General features: G+C 42.3%; 1 pseudogene; it reads right to left on the minus strand.

Moving 5' to 3' along the window:
- Window positions 1-3,184: 3,184 nt before the first annotated feature.
- Window positions 3,185-4,203, minus strand: LOC127677564 (developmental pluripotency-associated protein 2-like; annotated as a pseudogene).
- Between the last annotated feature and the right edge of the window lie 1,894 nt (window positions 4,204-6,097).

The following is a 6,097-nucleotide window of genomic DNA, read 5'->3' on the forward strand; positions in this document are numbered from 1 at the left end:
CAAGCAGGTAGCACAGCAGGGCCTGGTAGAAGAGCATTTCCTATGACCATGCTTGAGAGTCCTTCTGGGCAAAACATGGCAGGGCAGTGTTCTAAAATGAACCACTGAGGGCCAAGTTCATCTATTCAAATAGTTTATTGTGACTATTCCCTATTTTCATCTACTTTATGACTTTTATATTTACTATTTAGTTTATGACTGTTATATGACTTTTACATTAAATACTAAAAAAGTTCACCCATGAATATTGCTCTTCAGGTGCCCATAGAAATCAAATCATAGAACCCTTGAAAACTGAAGAATAAATAGCAAAGTAGGTAACAAGTGTGATTAAACTAAATGCAATGTCCTTGTGGGTGCAGGTCCCAGAGTGACTGACTATACAGTAGCGACCTACAAAGCCTTGCCTGTAGCATCTTTAAGAGATCCATAGCACAGTACGTCCAGCATCCCTCTCACCACTCCTCCACCTGGCACTTTATATTCTAGGCTCATGATTGGATTCTTTGAAGTTGTTTGGTATTGGGTCCTCAGCAGAGTGTATTTCCTTGTCAGTGATTTGTTAAGGAAGTGCTCTCAGAGATGCCAGGAGTAACTGGCAGAGGCACACTGGGCACGGGAGGAAGCTGAGCAGTGGCAGAACCTTCTCCAGGTAAAGGTTTCAACCAGAGTCCCCACAGGGAGTCAGAAGTGTAAACTCCATTTCAGAGATGTCTCCACTTATGATAGGGATGCCAGGCTGTCCTTCTCAGAGTTGGCTCACAGGAGTTAATAGCTGCCCAATGACCAGGCAGAGTTGCCTCCAAAGACCAGAGCTACCTGCTAGACATCGAATGGTAGGGAAAGGTGACTCCCGATTGTCTTCCAAGTCACCCTTAGCCACTGTATATTTAAGAAGCCTCTCTTCTATGGTGTCTTGATAGGCCTAAATAATGAGAGCTAGGAGAAAATGTCCCCTTGTCTCATTGTTAATTCCTAGAAGTCACCTACTGAGTATTTGTTGAATGGATGAACAAAAATGAAGGCGCGTGTGCCCATCACTGAACGTGTGCTTACGGACCAGTGGCTTTCGTTCGCTTCTAAAATAATGTGAGCTGTCAGTTTAAAGAAAATCCCTCAACAAATGATTATTGAATAACTATGTGACAGATTTAGAGAACTCAGTGACATCACAATGGGTTGAGTCTTCTCTATGAATCATAACTCAGGGAAGGGAGGGTCTTCCAGATCCCTGACTTTCCTGCGTCAGGTTTGTAGCCTCCAGAAGAGGGCCAGGCTGTGACTGGCAGGCTTTGTTGCTAAGGTGGGATTATTTATCAGTTCATAGCCAAACCATCCCTGGAGACCTTTCCTCAGTCCCACACTTGTTCAACTGATTCCTGAAAGGACAGCGACAGGGATTGAAAGAGTTGCCTGGAGAGGTCAGTCTGAACACATGAGGCTAGGGATGGGGGAATTGCTAAGTGGAATGCTTCTGTTAGGAAGTCTGGAAATAGGGAGGAGTAGAGAGGGGAAGAGGGAATCACAGACAGCTGGAAAACTGAGTACTTCCTGGAGGTAGGATTGAGCATGAGTGGAGAGAAGCCAGACTTACTCTGGGATGTACTGAATCTGAAATGATGCTTGGCATCAATTTAGATTATACATCCTAAAGACAGGCCCATGGCACAAGACCTGTGTGGAAGACTGAACAGACACTGAGGCATGTTTGTGAATTTGGGGGACTAGCCTGGACTCTTTGTAGAGTCTCTATCCCTAACCATGAAATTACATCTGGGAATGCAGCTTTGTAAAGTATGTGACTTGCAAATATGTACACAGCTTTGGGTTCAATGTCCAGCACTGTACAAGGTGGTACACTTTAGCACTTAAGAAATGAAGACCCAAGGATCAATCAAGCCCATTAACATTCAGCCAGGGAGAGATGGGAGTTTTGTGGGAGCCATGCTCTTCCTGGGGAGGGACTACTGGCAGTGGATAACCCTTGGAGCATGGGGAGCCATCAGCATTTTAGTTGCTGTCGAGCTGCCTGTACACCCGACATCTGTGAATGCACTGTATTCATGTCTATGTGAGTGGCCCTGGAGGTGGGATTGGTGGAGCTACACATGCAATAAGAGAAGACAGGGATGACGAGTATGATAGGAGTGGGAAATGTCAAGTAATACATTTTAAAAAAATTAAAATATTTTCCGGGCAATGGTGGCACACACCTTTAATCCCAGCACTTGGGAGGCAGAGGCAGGGTGATTTCTGAGATCAAGGCTAGTCTGGTCTACAGAGTGAGTTCCAGGACATCCAGGGCTACACAGAGAAACCCTGTCTTGAAAAAAAAAACAAACAACAAGAACAACAACAAATTAAAATATTCAAGGCCAGCCTGTGCTGCAAGAGACCCTGTCTTGAATGTATATAAACAACGAGGTATCCACCAGTAATAGCATCAGTTCATAAGGCACATCTTGGACAATGGAATCTCAGCATTAAAAAGAAACATCTAGGACATGGATATTTCTCACATGCATATTGCTAGGTAAAAGCCAATCTGAAAGGTATGTGATTCCAATTGTATGGCACTCTAGACACTTCTCAATACTCACAGATTGTTTAGCACAAGCAATGAACTCTACACTATAGTCAATAATTTATCAGTACTGGCTAGGTAGTGTGGTACAGGCATGTAAATCTTAGAAAGATTTCCAACACTTAGAAAGACCATCACAAGTTTCTGGTTTACCTAGGAAATTCTAGGCCAGCTAGAGTTACTACATGATAAAGCCTTAATAAAGAGAAAAAAAAAAACCATGAAAAGTACTTTCTGCTTTCCTAATTTGAAACTGCTGCCTAACTGCGCCCCCCCCCCCCCGCCCAATTTATGAGGAAAAAAAGTATGGCAAAACAAACTCACTAAAACAGTATCATTTTTCAGATAGCTAAGCATTTAGCAAATCTAGCACAAGACCGAGGAGATGTCAAAGACGTTAAGATTCAGCAGGGTGATTGTTATTAGAGTGCTGGATGCTGATCTGTCTCCACTCTGCTCGAGACAGGAGGTGGGGCTTCTGAAGACTGATGGCCAGTTTTGTTTTGTTTTGTTTTGTTTTTAATCCATTATAGGGATCAGAGAATGTTTTCCTTTGCTTCTTTCATTCCCTTTAAATCAGAGTAAAAACCTTGATCTTATCTAAGGTGGCATATTTGGGAGTAGGGAATTTTTCTTTGTAAGGCTTCTAGTTTTAAAGTTTCTCATCATCATCTCGTTGCTGTGAACACATTCAGGACATAGCAAATTATCTTCCATTCCTGGTTCTGAGCTAACACAGGCTGGTACAGGAAGAGAAAATTCATCCTTTGGGCACTGTCTGGAACCCAGGTCTGACCAGCATGAAACCCAGCCTTTCTTATCTGCAGGGGGCTGCCTGCCATGGACAACACACCATCTGAATCCAGTGGTTTGTGGCAGAAATGCCTCTACATTAGAGGGAAGAGGACACCGCTTCGCAGACACTGACTGGGCAGCTCTCATGACAATCTTTCTCCAGGCTGCAGATGTGGGCCCCTGCGGTGAAGTTAGAATTTCCGGGGTAGATGGAAGAATAGGGGGACAGAAGAGTGCTTATGGGACTTGCGGGGAGTGGGGACCCAGAAAAGGGGAAATCATTTGCAATGCAAATTAAAAAAATAAATTAAAAAACAAACAAACAAACAAACAAACAAACAAAAAAGAATTTCCGGTACACCACTCTCCAGCTTCCTGCTTTGGCGGCTGCTTGGAGGCCTGATTCCTCTGAAAACTATCTTGGGTTTCCTGGGACCCACCTTCATTTTGGCCTCATGAGATGTGTTGGGAATATAACATTCTTGTTTAGAATATGAGTGTCTCTGAAGTCTCAAATAAACCCCAACTTTTTGGCCATCTGTAAAGACACCACTCCTTTAGAGTGTTCTGGGACACATGGTTAATAGGAGTCCGGGCGGGCAGATGACAGGTGTCTGGTATGGTTCTTGTTGGGTGTTTGATTCCCTCATACCTCACCGCAGAACGGGCTGGTGGTCTATGGTCTATGGTTGTAGAAGCGTTTGATTCTGGAAGATATTCTGTAGTTGGCTCCTCAGTAAATGGGACAAGTGTTAAAACCATACTTTCTTCAAGTCTTCCTCAGATTGGTTCTCGTTTTAAGTCTCCAGGCCGAAGTATGGCATTTTCAGGCAGGCTGCTGTTTGCCTTAGCATGCATGAGGGTCTGGCTTCAATCTCCATCCCCTTGTAAACCAGGTATGCTGGGGGCCGCTGATAGTGGCAGATGGAAGAAACACTGCTATCTCAGTGTTGGGCAGGTCGAAGTATGAAGTTCAAAATCATACTCAGCTATGAATCCACATTCCACATCAGCTTGGGCCAAATATAGCAGGAGAGCCTATCTCAAAGTAACAACTACCTTGTAGACCAGGCTAGGGATATAGTTCAGAGAAGGCTTCCGCCACCGTTTCTAAAGCACTTGACGGGTGTTAAGCATGTTAAGAGTTCTTAAATTTCACCATTTTTAGTGTTTATAATTAGTTCTTTCAATTTGCACTAGTAACCATTCCTGATAATCATATCCCTGAATAAGCAAAGATGGGTTTCAGAGAAGTAACTTGACTCCCCAAATAGCAGCTGTTAGGTTCTCCCTTACAGCTCTGGGTGCCTTGGGTGAAAGGACAGATAGACAGGTAGTTTACTCTTCAGCCTGCACCAGCCATTAAGAAATATTCCATGCATACCTTGAGACAACTGAAGAATGTCTGCAGTGTGTCTCTGGTTTCTGACTGTTAGCAGTCTAAGCCTGAAAGCTTTTGTTGTTGTTGTTGTTGTTTTTGTTTGTTTTTGTTTTGAGACATGGTCAGATAAGGCTAGCTTGGAACACACAGAGATATTCCTGTCTCTACCTCCCAAGTGGTGGGCTCAAAGTCAGCTGGAAACATTTTGCTCTAGACTTTTGCTTTTACAAGTAAATCTTGCCTGATGGATTCTAGATGATTCTGGAATCTTTTCTGCCTAGCCAGTGGAGAAGCACAGACCTGATGATGGTCTAGCAGATGGATGTCTTGGTTACAGATTCCTAACCCTAATAATTTCAAACATTTTTGATATCTATATTTTTCCTGACAAAGTTTAAGATACATCAGTCCTGCCTGTTTTCTTTTATTTCCTGTTTTTCTTCTTCCTCTTCCCCCTCTTCTCCTATTTGTGAACCAATGGATTTAATTAACATGAATATATGATTATATATTTAGTATATATTATTATATATTATAGAATATATAGATTATAACAGGAATATAATTAACAGGCTTATTTTTCAAGCACTCACAACTTAGTGGTGGCTATACCGCTGAGGACAATTCCTTGACCCTCTTGAACATCCATCACCTGTTATTTCAGTGCCCCCTCCTTACCCACACATGTCTTCTTATCTATAAAATATTGGTCTCACTTCACTGCTCAAGGTAAGGATATACATGGCATTTCAGATTCTGGAGCCGTGACATCATGGGTGACCTCATTGCTATTTAATTTGCCTGTCACAAAGCCTGAAACATCTATCTCACTGTTGTGAACAGAAGGTTTTTTTGAAGGACTTTGAATCTTTCAGGGTTTTTTTTTGTTTGTTTGTTTGTTTGTTTGTTTCTCACCAAGGATACAAGCTGTGTTCTTCTGCACTAGGCCCAAACCTTAATGGTATTCATTCCCATTTGGATATGACAGATAACCTCTCAGGAATTAAACTCATTTCTGCGCTGTGTACTTGAGATTTGGAGAGGCAAACTCCCATCTATCTCTTCTAAATCACACTTCCTGCCTCGAAGCAGGCGGCAGATAACCTCCATGTGAACTTTGCCTATGGATGTTTATCTACAGCCTCTAAGTAATACAGATTTATTCTGTTAATACACAGACCATTTTTGCAGATAATGTCTAGAGCAAACATTTTATTACTGATTTCTCGTAAATTACACATGGCTATGTTTTAATGGATATTCCTTTTCATCCTCAGACCCACAACATGCAAAGTTAGATTTTTATGATGTTCTTGAACATTGGCTTTTAATTATAC

This window comes from Apodemus sylvaticus, chromosome 2, assembly GCF_947179515.1.
Source record: "Apodemus sylvaticus chromosome 2, mApoSyl1.1, whole genome shotgun sequence".
Lineage (NCBI taxonomy): Eukaryota > Metazoa > Chordata > Mammalia > Rodentia > Muridae > Apodemus > Apodemus sylvaticus.